Source organism: Cryptomeria japonica, unplaced genomic scaffold (genome assembly GCF_030272615.1).
Source record: "Cryptomeria japonica unplaced genomic scaffold, Sugi_1.0 HiC_scaffold_453, whole genome shotgun sequence".
In the NCBI taxonomy this organism is placed as follows: domain Eukaryota; kingdom Viridiplantae; phylum Streptophyta; class Pinopsida; order Cupressales; family Cupressaceae; genus Cryptomeria; species Cryptomeria japonica.
Genome location: NW_026729273.1, coordinates 90,001 through 106,026, shown reverse-complemented (window position 1 = coordinate 106,026; position 16,026 = coordinate 90,001). Strand labels below are relative to the sequence as shown.

The 16,026-nt window shown below is 60.3% G+C and overlaps 1 non-coding gene across 1 annotated transcript; it reads right to left on the bottom strand.

Annotated features, from left to right (window-relative positions):
- Positions 1 to 4,597: 4,597 nt before the first annotated feature.
- LOC131871750 (5S ribosomal RNA) lies at positions 4,598 to 4,718 on the bottom strand. Its single transcript, XR_009369956.1, has one exon. It is a non-coding gene; the product is annotated as a 5S ribosomal RNA (ribosomal RNA).
- Between the last annotated feature and the right edge of the window lie 11,308 nt (positions 4,719 to 16,026).

The following is a 16,026-nucleotide window of genomic DNA, read 5'->3' as shown; positions in this document are numbered from 1 at the left end:
TTATGGAAATTAGTGAAGGCATCGCATCAAAGGTGCGCACCTCGCTGCCCACCTTGGTGTGCTCCGAGGTGCCCACCACGGTGCGCAACGCCGGTGCGAACCCGGGAGCGCCCCGATGTGTGCTCCAAGGTGCGGCGTGCACGAAGTCGGACCCCGGTTTGCCCCGGGTGCGCACCTCGCGTGCACCTTGGTGCGCACACCTTGGCTGGGTTGCGCGACCTGGTGGGCACCATGGTGCGCACCAAGGAGCGCTCCGAAGTGTGCTCCAAGGTGCGGCGTGCACGAAGTCGGAGCCCGGTTTGCCCCGGGTGCGCACCTTCGCCGCGGTGGGCACCATGGCGTGCACGAAGTCGGAGCCCGGTTTGCCCCGGGTGCGCACCTCGCGTGCACCTTCGCCGGGGTGGGCACCTCGGCTGGGTTGCGCGCCCTGGTGCGCACCAAGGAGCGCTCTGAAGTGTGCTCCAAGGTGCGGCGTGCACGAAGTCGGAGCCCGGTTTGCCCCGGGTGTGCACCTCGCGTGCACCTTCGCTGCGGTGGGCACCTTGGCTGGGTTGCGCGCCTTGGTGGGCACCATGCAGTGCACGAAGTCGGAGCCCGGTTTGCCCCGGGCGCGCACCTCCGCCAGGGTGGGCACCTTGGTGCGCACAACTTGCCTGGGCTGCGCACCAGGAAGGGCTCAAGATGGCACCCGCGTTCCGTTTTTTTCACTATCTTTCAGAACGGAAATTTTAAAATATCGTTTTTTTTTGCCTTTTCTGGAAATTAGTGAAGGCAGCGCATCAAAGGTGCGCAACGCTGGTGCGAACCTGGGAGCGCTCCGATGTGTGCTCCAAGGTGCGGCGTGCACGAAGTCGGACCCCGGTTTGCCCCGGGTGCGCACCTCGCGTGCACCTTGGTGCGCACACCTTGGCTGGGTTGCGCGCCCTGGTGGGCACCATGGTGCGCACCAAGGAGCGCTCCGAAGTGTGCTCCAAGGTGCGGCGTGCACGAAGTCGGAGCCCGGTTTGCCCCGGGTGCGCACCTCGCGTGCACCTTCGCCGCGGTGGGCACCATGGCGTGCACGAAGTCGGAGCCCGGTTTGCCCCGGGTGCGCACCTCGCGTGCACCTTCGCCGGGGTGGGCACCTTAGTGTGCAGACCTTGGCTGGGTTGCGCGCCCTGGTGGGCACCATGGTGCGCACCAAGGAGCGCTCCGAAGTGTGCTCCAAGGTGCGGCCTGCACGAAGTCGGAGCCCGGTTTGCCCCGGGTGTGCACCTCGGGTGGGCACCTTGGTGCGCATGCCTTGCCTGGGCTGCGCACCAGGGCGGGCTCAAGATGGCACCCGCGTTCCTTTTTTTTCACTATCTTTCAAAACGGAAATTTTAAAATCTCATTTTTTTTTGCCTTTTTCTGGAAATTAGTGAAGGCAGCGCATCAAAGGTGCGCACCTCGCTGCCCACCACGGTGCGCAACGCCGGTGGGCACCCGGGAGTGCTTCGAAGTGTGCTCCAAGGTGCTGCGTGCACGTTGTCGGAGCCCGGTTTGCCCCGGGTGCGCACCTCGCGTGCACCTTCGTCGGGGTGGGCACCTTGGCTGGGTTTGCCCCGGCTGCGCTCCGAAGCGGGGTTATTGGAGCGCCGCCTCTTTTTTTGTCGGAGCGTTTGGTGGGGTTTCTCGCATTGGCTCTTCCGAGGCCCGGTTGCCACCCTGGCGCGCACGAAGTCGGAAGTAGGGTTAATTGCCCGGGTGCGCACCTTTGCCAGGGTGGGCACCTTACCTGGGCTGCGCACCAGGGCGGGCTCAAGATGGCACGCGCGTTCCGTTTTTTTCACTATCTTTCAAAACGGAAATTTTAAAATCTCCTTTTTTTTTTGCCTTTTCTGGAAATTAGTGAAGGCAGCGCATCAAAGGTGCGCACCTCGCTGCCCACCTTGGTGTGCTCTGAGGTGCGCACCCGGGAGCGCTACGAAGTGTGCTCCAAGGTGCGGCGTGCACGTTGTCGGAGCCCGGTTTGCCCCGGGTGCGCACCTCGCCTGCACCTTGGCCGGGGTGGGCACCTTGGCTGGGTTTGCCCAGGGTGCGCTCCGAAGCGGGGTTACTGGAGCGCCCCCTCTTTTTTGTCAGAGCGTTTGGTGGGGTTTCTCGCATTGGCTCTTCCCAGGCCCGGTTGTTGGGTGCGCTCCCACCCTGCGCGCGCGCGAAGTTGGAAGTTGGGTTAATTGCCCCGGGCGCGCACCTTCGCCAGGGTGGGCACCTTGGTGCGCACACCTTGGCTGGGCTGCGCACCAGGGCGGGCTCAAGATGGCACCAGCATTCCCTTTTTCTCACTATCTTTCAAACGGAAATTTTAAAATCTCGTTTTTTTTTTGCCTTTTATGGAAATTAGTGAAGGCATCGCATCAAAGGTGCGCACCTCGCTGCCCACCTTGGTGTGCTCCGAGGTGCCCACCACGGTGCGCAACGCCGGTGCGAACCCGGGAGCGCCCCGATGTGTGCTCCAAGGTGCGGCGTGCACGAAGTCGGACCCCGGTTTGCCCCGGGTGCGCACCTCGCGTGCACCTTGGTGCGCACACCTTGGCTGGGTTGCGCGGCCTGGTGGGCACCATGGTGCGCACCAAGGAGCGCTCCGAAGTGTGCTCCAAGGTGCGGCGTGCACGAAGTCGGAGCCCGGTTTGCCCCGGGTACGCACCTCGCGTGCACCTTCGCCGGGGTGGGCACCTCGGCTGGGTTGCGCGCCCTGGTGCGCACCAAGGAGCGCTCCGAAGTGTGCTCCAAGGTGCGAGCGTGCACGAAGTCGGAGCCCGGTTTGCCCCGGGTGCGCACCTTCGCCGCGGTGCGCACCATGGCGTGCACGAAGTCGGAGCCCGGTTTGCCCCGGGTGCGCACCTCGCGTGCACCTTCGGCGGGGTTGCGCGCCCTGGTGGGCACCATGGTGCGCACCAAGGAGCGCTCCGAAGTGTGCTCCAAGGTGCGGCGTGCACGAAGTCGGAGCCCGGTTTGCCCCGGGTGCGCACCTCGCGTGCACCTTCGGCGGGGTTGCGCGCCCTGGTGGGCACCATGGTGCGCACCAAGGAGCGCTCCGAAGTGTGCTCCAAGGTGCGGCGTGCACGAAGTCGGAGCCCGGTTTGCCCCGGGTGCGCACCTCGCGTGCACCTTCGCCGCGGTGGGCACCATGGCGTGCACGAAGTCGGAGCCCGGTTTGCCCCGGGTGCGCACCTCGCGTGCACCTTCGCCGGGGTGGGCACCTCGGCTGGGTTGCGCGCCCTGGTGCGCACCAAGGAGCGCTCCGAAGTGTGCTCCAAGGTGCGGCGTGCACGAAGTCGGAGCCCGGTTTGCCCCGGGTGCGCACCTCGCGTGCACCTTCGCCAGGGTGGGCACCTCGGTGCGCACACCTTCTCAATGTTTTCTTGCCTTTTCTGGAAATTGGTGAAGGCAGCGCATCAAAGGTGCGCACCTCGGTGTGCTCCGAGGTGCGAACCCGAGAGCGCTCCGAGGTGCCCACGAAGTCGAAAGTCGGGTTAATTGCATTGTTTTCCCCGGGTGCGCTCCGAGGTGCGCAACATCGGCGCGCACCAAGGAGGGCTCCGAAGTGTGCTCCAAGGTGCGCACGATGGCGTGCACCTCTGGTGCGCACGATTCGGAGCTCGGTTTGACCGGGGTGCGCACACCTTGGCTGGGTTGCGCACCTTTTGTGCGCTCCAAGGTGCGCACGAAGTCGGAGCTCGGTTTGCCCCGGGTGCGCACCTTCGCCAGGGTGCGCACCTTGATGCGCACGCCTTGGCTGGGCTGCGCACCTTGGTGGGCGCCATGGTGCGCACCTTTCGTGCGCTCCAAGGTGCGCACGAAGTCGGAGCTCGGTTTGCCCCGGGTGCGCACCTTGGTGGGCGCCATGGTGCACTCCGAGGTGCCCAAGATTGGTGCGCACCAAGGAGCGCTCCGAAGTGCGCTCCAAGGTGCGCGCGAAGTCGAAAGTTGGGTTAATTGTCCGGTTTGCCTCGGGTGCGCACCTTGCGTGCACCTTCGCCAGGGTGGGCGCCTTGGTGCGCACACCTTGGCTGGGCTGCGCACACCTTGGCACCCGCGTTTCCTTCATTTTAAATTTTTTTTTTTTACAATCTCTCAAGTGGGAAATTCTATAATCTCAACTTTTTTTGCCTTTTCAGGAAAAACTTTTGAATGGAGCGCATCATTGGTGCGCTCCGAAGTGTGCTCCAAAGCTCTCTCCAGCTGCGTGCACCTGCCCCGGCCGCGCACCCGGCCCCGCCCCAGCTTCGCTCACCTGTCCCGGGCGTCTGGTGCGGAACCTTAGAGTAAGAAACATCACCGTGCACCTTGGCCAACGTGCGCGACTCGAAGCCGAGGCGCGCACTGGCCGAGGTGCACACCGATTTCACCTGGGTGCGCGCGCAGCACCTCGGGCGCACCGGGGTGCGCGCACAACGCCCGGGTTGCACCGTGGCCTGTGTGGCTCGGGGTGCCTCGGGTGCGCGCTCGGTGTCGCCCCCGCGCGCGCGGTAGTGCGGGCAGCGCACCCCGGCCCGGCCCGGCCCCGACAAGAACGCAAACGGGCAAAAGGTTTATTCAAATAGCATTGCGACGCCCGGCGAAAACTAAAAAAAGGGTGCAACACCGGGGACTTCCCGGGAGGTCACCCATCCCAGTACTACTCCGGCCCAAGCGCGCTTATACTGCGGAGTTCTGATGGGATCCGGTGCACTAATGCTGGTATGATCGCACCCGTTATGAGCTTGTCGCAGTGTGTACTTAGCAAACCGCGACCCCACGTGCGAATCCACCCCGGCCACCCACCCCCGTCGAGGTGCACACCCTCCCTCGCGAAGTGCGCCCCGTTCGCCAAGTGTGAGCCCTGCCCGGGGTGCGCGCACCTTGCTAGGGCGTCGGGTGTGCACCCGGCCCGGCCTACGTGCGTGCACCTGGAGGGGGGCGTCGTGTGCGTGCAGTGTCCCGTCTGCAACGCGGTGCCCACACACCACCTCGGGCGCAACGACCTGCGCTCACATGTGGGCCGAGTGCACCTTGGTGCATGTTCGGGGCGCCTCGGGTGCACGCTCGATCTTGCCCCGGTGCACCAAGGCGCTCGGTTTGCCCCGGGTGCGCACTTGGTGCAAGGTGGGCACCCAAAATAGGGATCAAGCACCAAAACACAAGTTTCGGGATGCAAAATGGGACCAAGGACCACAAATGCGTTCCAAGACCCATGATGGGTCCACGAGAACAAAAATGTGTTCCGAGACTTAATAAACAAATATTGGGTTTTAGGAGAAGAAACATGCTCTGATGCCCAAAACGAGAATCGACCCCGAAAAGGCCACAGGCCAAAAGTGGGATGCGAGACAAAAAAAAATGGGACCCGAGGACCAAAATTGGGTTCCCAGGTCGAAGACAGGGCAACCGGACAAGAAACGACCTCTAAGGCTCGAAATGAGTCCCGACGACTAAAACTTGACAAGAAGCACCCATCAGGCACCCAACTCGACACCCATGGGATGCCGACCCACCCGGGCTTCCACCTAGCACACCTTGGCACCCACCCACCCTCGCACCCAACCTCGCACCCAACTTAGCACCTTTGAACCCACATTGGCACTCACCCTGACCCTGGCACCTTGGAACCCACATTGGCACTCACCTTGACCCTGGCACCCACCTTTGCACTCACCTTGGGACCCACCCTGGCTCCCACCTCGGCACCCACCCAGACACCCACCTTGGTTCCTTGGCACCCACCTTGGATCCTTGGCACCCACCCCGACACCCACCTTGGCACGCAACTTGGCTACTTGCCACCCACCTTGGCTCCTTGACGCCCACCCCGACAACCAGCCCCGTGACCTACCCTGGCTAGGGTTGGTGCACACCCACCCTGGTGCCCACCTTGGCACCCACCCTATGACCCACCTTGGCACGCACCTTAGTACCCACCCCGTTACCCACCCTAGGACCCACCCCGTGACCCACCTTGGCCAGGGTGGGTGCACCCACCCTGGTGCCCACCTTGGCACCCACCCATCCTAGCACCCAGCCTGTGACCGGGCTTGGAACCCAACCTTGCACCGCGACCCGTCTTGGCCAGTGTGGGTGCGCACCCATCCTGGCACCCACGTTGTGACACACCCTTTAACCCACGCACCCTAGCACCCCACGGTTGGGCACCCACCTTGGAACCCAACCTAGCAACTTGGCACCCACCCCGTGACCCACCTTGGCATCCACCATAGCAGTCGCCGACTTGGCACCCACCTCGGCACCCACCTTGACACTTGTGGACCCACCTTGCCACTCACCCTAGCATCGACCCATCCTAGCACCCCACCCTGGCACCTTTGCACCCTAGCACTCACCCATCCTAGCACCTAACCTGTGACCCACCTTGACACTCACCCCTCGCACCCACCTTGGAACCCAACCTAGCTACCCACCCCACCCTGACACCAACCCTAGCACCTACCCACCCTTTGCACCCACCCTGTGACCCATCTGGCACCCACCCATCCTACCACTCAACCTATCACCCACCTTCTCACCCACCTTGGCATCCACCTTAGCACCCACCCACACTGGCACCTTGGCACCCACCTCGGGCAAGGTGGGTGCACACCCCACCCTGGCACCCAATTTAGAACCCACCGAGCATGTTACCCACCTTGGCACGCCACATTGCAGCCCACCCTAGTACCCACCCTATGACCCACATTGGCATCCACAACCCTAGCACCCAGGCACCTCGACACCCGCCTTGACACCCCACCCTAGCACTGAACCTGTGACCCACCTTGGAACTCACCCTAGAACCCACCCACTCCTGTGAACCACCTTGGCATCCACCTTAGCACCCACCCACCTTGGCACCCACCTCTAGCACTCACCCCATCCTAACACCCAACTTGTTACCCACCCTTGGCACCCGGCCCTCGCGTCCACCTTGAAACCCACCCTAGCACCCACCCACGCAGGAGCCCACCTTGGCACCCCAACCTAACACCCACGCATCCTGGCACCCAACTTGTGACCCACCTTGGAACCCACCTAGTACCCACCTTTGAACCCACTATATCACCAACCCACCTTGGCACCTCACCCTATGACCCTCTTTGGAATCCACCCTAGCACGCACCCACCCTGGCACCCACCATGGAGCGCACCCTAGCACCCACCCACCTCGGCACGCACCTCAACACCCACCTTGGTGTGCGCACTGCGCCAACCTCTCAAAGACCCTATGTGGTGCGCTCCAAAGTGTACACCTTTGGTGCGCTCCAAGGTGCGCACCTTTGGTGCACACCGAGGTGCACCACCAAAGTGTGCACCGAGGTGAGCACCAAAGTGCACTCCAGGGTGCACACCAAGGCGTGCACCTTTGTGGTGCGGTTCAATGCAAACGAATTCGGAAGTTGGGGTCGATGTCCTAATCGCTGCTGCAGACTACACGTTATGAGAATGCGGACAAATAGCTTTTTATAGGGGAGGTGTTGCGTTTGATGGGTCGACTCCCCTGGTTGTGTGCACTGCACCAACTTCAAAGACCCTGTCTTGTTTAAGAAGTCAAAAGTTGGGGTGGATGTCCTAATCATTGCTGCAGTCTACGCATGTATGAGAATCAGACAAATAGCTTATATAGGGGAGGTGTTGCATTCGGTGGGTTGACTCCCCTGGTTGTGCGCACTGCGCCAACCTCAAAGACCCCGCATAGCAGAAGAAGTCGGAAGTCGGATTTGGTGAGCACCAAGGCGTGCACCTTTGGGTGCGGTCAACCGCAGACGAATTCAGAAGTTGGGGTGGATGTCCTAATCGTTGTTATGCAGGCTACACATGTATGAGAATCAGACAAATAGCTTAATATAGGGGAGGTGTTGGGTTTGATGGGTCAACTCCCTTGGTTGTGGCGCATTACGCCAACCTCAAAGACCTTGTTTTCGTTAAGAAGTCAAAAGTTGGGGTCAATGTCCTAATGGCTCCTGCAGGCTACCATGTATGAGAATCGGACAATAGCTTATATAGGGGAGGTGTTGGGTTTGATGGGTCGACTCCCCTGGTTGTGCGCATTACGTCAACCTCAAAGACCTTGTTTTCGTTAAGAAGTCAAAAGTTGGGGAGTCGATGTCCTAATTGCTCCTGTAGACTACACATGTATGAGAATCAGACAAATAGCTTATATAGGGGAGGTGTTGGGTTTGATGGGTTGACCTCCCCTAGTTGTTCGCATTACACCAACCTCAAAGACCTTGTTTTCGTTTAGAAGCCGAAAGTTGGGGTCGATGTCCTAATTTGCTCCTCTGCAGGCTACGCATGTATGAGAATCAGACAAATACGCTGTATATAGGGGAGGTGTTGGGTTTGATGGGTCGACTCCCCTGGTTGTGCGCATTGCGCCAACCTCTCAAAGACCCTGCATTGCGGATGAAGTCGAAAGTCAGAGTTTGGTGTGCTACAAGGTGTGGTCGAAGGTGCTCACCTAGGTGTGCACCTTTGGAGCACAGGAAAAGTGCCCTCCAAAAGTGCGCACCTTAGGAGTGCACAAAAGTGCCCTCCAAAAGTGCGCACCTTTGGAGCGCAGAAAAAGTGCCCTCCAAAAAGTGCCCTCCAAAAGTGCGCACCTTTGGAGCGCAGAAAAGTGCCCTCCAAAAAGTGCCCTCCAAAAGTGCGCACCTTTGGAGCGCAGAAAAGTGCCCTCCAAAAGTGCCCTCAAAAGTGCGCACCTTTGGAGGCGCAGAAAAGTGCCCTCCCAAAAAGTGCCCTCCAAAAGTGCGCACCTTTGGAGCGCAGAAAAGTGCCCTCCAAAAAGTGCCCTCCAAAAGTTGCGCACCTTTGGAGCGCAGAAAAGTGCTCCTTCCAAAAAGTGCCCTCCAAAAAGTGCGCACCTCTTGGAGCGCAGAAAAGTGCCTCCAAACAAGTGCCCTCCAAAAAGTGCGCACCTTTGGAGCGCAGAGAAAGTGCCCTCCAAAAAGTGCCCTCCAAAAGTGCGCACCTTTGGAGCGCAGAAAAGTGCCCTCCAAAAAGTGCCCTCCAAAAGTGCGCACCTTTGGAGCGCAGAAAAGTGCCCTCCAAAAGGTGCGCACTTTTGGTGCGCCACCAAGGCGCTGGTTCGGTCGTTGCAGGCGAGTTCGGAAGTTGGGGATCGATGTCCTGAGCGGAGGTGCAAACTACACAGGTGTCGGAATCGGACAAATAGCTTATATAGGGGAGGTGTATGCTTCGATGGGTCGACTCCCCAGGTTGAGCGCACCGCGCCAACCTCAAAGACCCTACGGTATGGATGAAGTCGGAAGTTGGGCTTCCGATGGACCGATTTCGATAGTAGTATGTATGCTCATGAGTCGGAATTTGGGTTCCGATGACCTGCCATGTGCAGGAAGGCGAATGTTGACACTGTTGCGTTGCAAGGTGCACACCAAGGCGCTGGTGGTCGAGTCTTTTTAGTCGAGTTCGGAAGTTTGGGGTCGATGTCCTGATCGGTAGGGTGCAAGCTACACAGGTGTGGGAATCGGACAAATAGCTTATATAGGGGAGGTGTATGCTTCGTTGGGGTCGAATCCCCCCGGGTGTGCGCACCGCGCCAACCTCAAAGACCCTACGGTATGGATGAAGTCGGAAGTTGGGTCCGATGACCGATTCGATATGTAGGCATACTCGCGCAGGTCGGAATTTGGGTCCGATGACCTGCCACGTGCAGGAAGGCGAATGTTGGCACTGTGCGTTGCAAGGTGCGCACCAAGGCGCTGGTTCGGTCGTTGGAGGCGAGTTCGGAAGTTGGGGTCGATGTCTTGATCGGAGGTGCAAACTACACAGGTGTGGGAATCGGACAAATAGCTTATATAGGGGAGGTGTATGCTTCGTTGGGTCGACTCCCCGGGTTGAGCGCACCGCGCCAACCTCAAAGACCCTACGGTATGGATGAAGTCGGAAGTTGGGTCCGATGACCGATTCGATATGTAGGCATACTCGCGAGGTCGGAATTTGGGTCCGATGACCTGCCATGTGCAGGAAGGCGAATGTTGGGTCTGTGCGTCGCAAGGTGCGCACCAAGGCGCTGGGTGCCGTCGTTGCAGTCGAGTTCGGAAGTTGGGGTCGATGTCCTGGTCAGAGGGTTGCAACTACACAGGTGTGGGAATCGGACAAATAGCTTATATAGGGGAGGTGTATGCTTCGATGGGTCGACTCCCTGGGTTGAGCGCACCGCGCCAACCTCAAAGACCCTACAGTATGGATGAAGTCGGAAGTTGGGTCCGATGACCGATTCGATACGTAGGCATATTGGCGAGGTCTGAATTGTGTCCGATGACCTGCCATGCGCAGGAAGGCGGAATTTGGGTCCGATGACCGAGTTGATGGCGTGCCGATGCGCAGAAAGGCGGAATTTGGGTCCGATGACCGAGTTGATGTTGATGGCCCGCCATGCACAGGAAGGCGGAATTTGGGTCCGAATGACCGATTTGAAGGCGTGCCATACGCAAAAAGGCGGAGTTTGGGTCCGATGACCGAGTTGATATTGATGGCCCGCCATGCGCAGGAAGGCGGAATTTGGGGTCCGATGACCTGACATACGCATGGAGTCCGACTCGGGGGCCGATGTTCGATTCGATGACTTGCATTGTGGGTAAAGTCGGAAGTTGTGGTCTTTGACCCGATTCGATGACCAGACTTCGGCTGCTTGAGAATCGGACAAATAACTTATATAGGGGAGGTAGTGTTCTCGAGCATCCTCCCCCCGTGCCCGTTTATGTCGATTGATGCTGGTGCTCGACTGGTTGGAGCGCTCGGATGCAAAAATCTGTGCACCAGGATTTATCGATTGTGATGGACACGGCAAGTCTCCTGATTGCTATGCAGGAGCTCATCGTGAATCTCTATGCGGCCTTGGTATGGACTCGACCTGCGGAATGGTTCGGCAATGGTAGTCGCTCCAACACGTCCTTGCAATGGCCACAGAGGTGATTCGACTAGAGCTCCAGTCTAGCTTTTTGGGTTGCTTGGCGGACTGGTATAGGCCGCGATCGAGTTCCGGGCCATGAACGTTTTAGATAGCTCTTGGGCTTTCTGGGACGGACAGTCGGAAGTTTGGGCTGTTGTCCGATTTGATGACCATTCTTCGGATGTGTGAGAATCGGACAAATAACTTATATAGGGGACTGTGTTGTCTCACGCAGCCCCCTCCGTGCCCCTCTATCTCGACCGATGTTGGTGCTTGAAAGGGGTTGGGATCGCTCGGATTTATAAACGTGCACCACCATTTGTCGAGTGTGAGGGACGCGGCAGGTCTCCTAAATGCTATGCGGGCGCTCTCTGAGAATCTCTATCCGGCCTCGACACAGACTAGTCTTGCTGAATGGTTTGGCACTGGTAGTCGATCCAACACGTCGTTGTTGTGGCCGCCTAGGCGATTCGATTCGAGCCCCCGTCTAGCTTTTGGGTTGCTTGGCGGATTTTGCCCTATCCGCAAGTGAGCTCGGTCCCTAAACGTTCGAGAAACCCGATTGCTATGCGCCGACTCTCTTTCTTGCGAGCCTCCATCTAGCTTTTGGGTCTCTACGGAACGGAAGTCGGAATCTGGGACCGTTGTTTGATTCGACGAGGCAGACTACGGTTTGTGCGAGAATCGGACAAATAACTTATATAGGGGAGGTGTTGACTGGAGCAATCTCCCCCGTGCCCCTCTAACTCGACCAATGCTGGCGCTCGAACGGTGTGGTAGCGCTCGGATTTTCATTGAGCGCCAGCATTGGTCGATTTAGAGGGGCATGCGAGATTCCGAATGCTATGCGAGGGCTCTAACGGAAATGTCTATTGGTTTCGGTATGGATGCAATTGCGAGTGGTTCGGCAAAGGTAGTCGTTCCGATGCGTCCATGTCGTGGCCAAATCGATAATTCGATTTGAGCCCTCGTATAGCATTTGGTCTCTCGATGTGATTCCGCATTCCAGTCCTCTTTGGGCACTGCTTGAGCCGCATCCCAGGGGGTTCCCTTCCCAATAATCTGCCTCGCAACCCGATTGCTATGCGGTGAGGCTCCTCGGCCGCTTCGGAACTATCTGTGTATCAGACGCATCGCGGGATAAGGGGTTGGCAACGGTAAGTCGCCCCCAAGCGCGTCCGATGCTTGGACCATTCCGAGGCGGCCCTGAAGCCTCTTCCGTCTAGCCGTTGGGTCCTTCTCGCCGCATCCCTCGCCTCGCACCCCGATTGCTATGCGGTGAGGCTCCTCGGCCGCCTCGGAACTATCTGTGTATCGGACGCGTCGCGGGATAAGGGGTTGTCACTGGTAGTCGCCCCAAGCGCTGTCCGATGCTTGGACCATTCCGAGGCGGCCCTGAAGCCTCTTCCGTCTAGCCGTTGGGTCCTTCTCGCCGCATCCCTCGCCTCGCACCCCGATTGCTATGCGGTGAGGCTCCTCGGCCGCCTCGGAACTATCTGGTGTATCGGACGCGTCGCGGGATAAGGGGTTGTCATTGGTAGTCGCCCCAAGCGCGTCCGATGCTTGGACCATTCCGAGGCGGCCCTGAAGCCTCTTCCGTCTAGCCGTTGGGTCCTTCTCGCCGCATCCCTCGCCTCGCACCCCGATTGCTATGCGGTGAGGCTCCTCGGCCGCCTCGGAACTATCTGTGTATCGGACCGCGTCGCGGGATAAGGGGTTGTCACTGGTAGTCGCCCCAAGCGCGTCCGATGCTTTGGACCATTCCGAGGCGGCCCTGAAGCCTCTTCCGTCTAGCCGTTGGGTCCTTCTCGCCGCATCCCTCGCCTCGCACCCCGATTGCTATGCGGTGAGGCTCCTCGGCCGCCTCGGAACTATCTGTGTATCGGACGCGTCGCGGGATAAGGGGTTGTCACTGGTAGTCGCCCCAAGCGCGTTCGATGCTTGGACCATTCCGAGGCGGCCCTGAAGCCTCTTCCGTCTAGCCGTTGGGTCCTTCTCGCCGCATCCCTCGCCTCGCACCCCGATTGCTATGCGGTGAGGCTCCTCGGCCGCCTTGGAACTATCTGTGTATCGGACGCGTCGCGGATAAGGGGTTGTCACTGGTAGTCGCCCCAAGCGCGTCCGATGCTTGGACCATTCCGAGGCGGACCCGAAGCCTCTTCCGTCTAGCCGTTGGGTCCTTCTCGCCGCATCCTTCGCCTCGCACCCCGATTGCTACTGCGGTGAGGCTCCTCGGCCGCCTCGGAACTATCTGTGTATCGGACGCGTCGCGGGATAAGGGTTTGTCACTGGTAGTCGCCCCAAGCGCGTCCGATGCTTGGACCATTCCGAGGCGGACCCGAAGCCTCTTCCGTCTAGCCGTTGGGTCCTTCTCGCCGCATCCCTCGCCTCGCACCCCGATTGCTATGCGGTGAGGCTCCTCGGCCGCCTTGGAACTATCTGTGTATCGGACGCGTCGCGGGATAAGGGGTTGTCACTGGTAGTCGCCCAAGCGCGTCCGATGCTTGGACCATTCCGAGGCGGACCCGAAGCCTCTTCCGTCTAGCCGTTGGGTCCTTCTCGCCGCATCCCTCGCCTCGCACCCCGATTGCTATGCGGTGAGGCTCCTCGGCCGCCTTGGAACTATCTGTGTATCGGACGCGTCGCGGGATAAGGGGTTGTCACTGGTAGTCGCCCCAAGCGCGTCCGATGCTTGGACCATTCCGAGGCGGACCCGAAGCCTCTTCCGTCTAGCCGTTGGGTCCTTCTCGCCGCATCCCTCGCCTCGCACCCCGATTGCTATGCGGTGAGGCTCCTCGGCCGCCTTGGAACTATCTGTGTATCGGACGCGTCGCGGGATAAGGGGTTGTCACTGGTAGTCGCCCCAAGCGCGTCCGATGCTTGGACCATTCCGAGGGCGGCCCCGAAGCCTCTTCCGTCTAGCCGTTGGGTCCTTCTCGCCGCATCCCTCGCCTCGCACCCCGATTGCTATGCGGTGAGGCTCCTCGGCCGCCTTGGAACTATCTGTGTATCGGACGCGTCGCGGGATAAGGGGTTGTCACTGGTAGTCGCCCCAAGCGCGTCCGATGCTTGGACCATTCCGAGGCGGCCCCGAAGCCTCTTCCGTGTAGCCGTTGGGTCCATCTCGACGCATCCCTCGCCTCGCACCCCGATTGCTATGCGGTGAGGCTCCTCGGCCGCCTTGGAACTATCTGTGTATCGGGACGCGTCGCGGGATAAGGGGTTTGTCACTGGTAGTCGCCCCAAGCGCGTCCGATGCTTGGACCATTCCGAGGCGGACCTGAAGCCTCTTCCCTCTAGCCGTTGGGGCTTTCTCGCCGCATCCCTCGCCTCGCACCCTGATTGCTATGCTGTGAGGGCTCCTCGGCCGCCTTGGAACTATCTGTGTATCGGGACGCATCGCGGGATAAGGGGTTGGCAGTGGTTAGTCGCCCCAAGCGCATCCGATGCTTGGACCATTCCGAGGCGGCCCTGCAGCCTCTTCCGTCTAGCCGTTGGGGCCATCTCGCCGCATCCCCCACCTCGCACCACGATTGCTATGCGGTGAGGCTCCTTGGCCGCCTCGGAACTATCTGTGTATCGGACGCATCGCGGGATAAGGGGTTGTCACTGGTAGTCGCCCCAAGCGCGTCCGATGCTTGGACTATTCCGAGGCGGCCCTGCAGCCTCTTCCGTCTAGCCCGTTGGGGCCATCTCGCTGCATCCCCCACCTCCTCGGCCGCCTCGGAACTATCTGTGTATCGGACGCATCGCGGGATAAGGGGTTGGCAGTGGTAGTCGCCCCAAGCGCGTCCGATGCTTGGACTATTCGAGGCAGCCCTGCAGCCTCTTCCGTCTAGCCTTTGGGGCCATCTCGCCGCATCCCTCGCCTCGCACCCCGATTGCTATGCGGTGAGGCTCCTCGGCCGCCTGGGAACTATCTTCGTATCGGACGCATCGCGGGATAAGGGGTTGTCACTGGTAGTCGCCCCAAGCGCGTCGATGCTTGGACTATTCCGAGGCGGCCCTGTGGCCTCTTCCGTCTAGCCGTTGGGGCCATCTCGCCGCATCCCCCACCTCGCACCCCGATTGCTATGCGGTGAGGCTCTTCGGCCGCCTTGGAACTATCTTCGTATCGGACGCATCGCGGGATAAGGGGTTGTCACTGGTAGTGGCCCCAAGCGCGTCCGATGCTTGGACTATTCCGAGGCGGCCCTGCAGCCTCTTCCGTCTAGCCGTTGGGGCCATCTCGCCGCATCCCCCACCTCGCACCCCGATTGCTATGCGGTGAGGCTCCTCGGCCGCCTTGGAACTATCTTCGTATCGGACGCATCGCGGGATAAGGGGTTGTCACTGGTAGTCGCCCCAAGCGCGTCCGATGCTTGGACTATTCCGACGCGGCCCTGTGGCCTCTTCCGTCTAGCCGTTGGGGCCATCTCGCCGCATCCCCCACCTCGCACCCCGATTGCTATGCGGTGAGGCTCCTCGGCCGCCTTGGAACCATCTTCGTATCGGACGCATCGCGGGATAGGGGGCTGTCACTGGTAGTCGCCCCAAGCGTGTCCGATGCTTGGACCATTCCTAGGCGGCCCTGAAGCCTCTTCCGTCTAGCCGTTGGGGCCTTCCCGCCCCATCCCTCGCCTCGCACCCCCGATTGCTATGCGGTGAGGCTCCTCGGCCGCCTTGGAACCATCTGTGTATCGGACGCATCGCGGGATAAGGGGTTGGCACTGGCAGTCGCCCCAAGCGCGTCCGATGCTTGGACCATTCCGAGGTGGCCCTGAAGCCTCTTCCGTCTAGCCGTTGGGGCCTTCCCGCCCCATCCCTCGCCTCGCACCCCGATTGATATGCGGTGAGGCTCCTCGGCCGCCTTGGAACTATCTGTGTATCGGACGCATCGCGGGATAAGGGGGTTGGCACTGGTAGTCGTCCCAATCGCAATCCGATGCTTGGACCATTCCGAGGCGGCCCTGCAGCCTCTTCCGTTTAGGCCGTCGGGGCCTTCCCGCCGCATCCCTCGCCTCGCATCCCGATTCCTATGCGGTGAGTCTTCTCGGCCGCCGCGGAACTATACCTGTTATTGCTACTGCATCCTTCGGCTGGTAACCTCCTCTGCCGCCTTGGAACGTTCTCTTTGT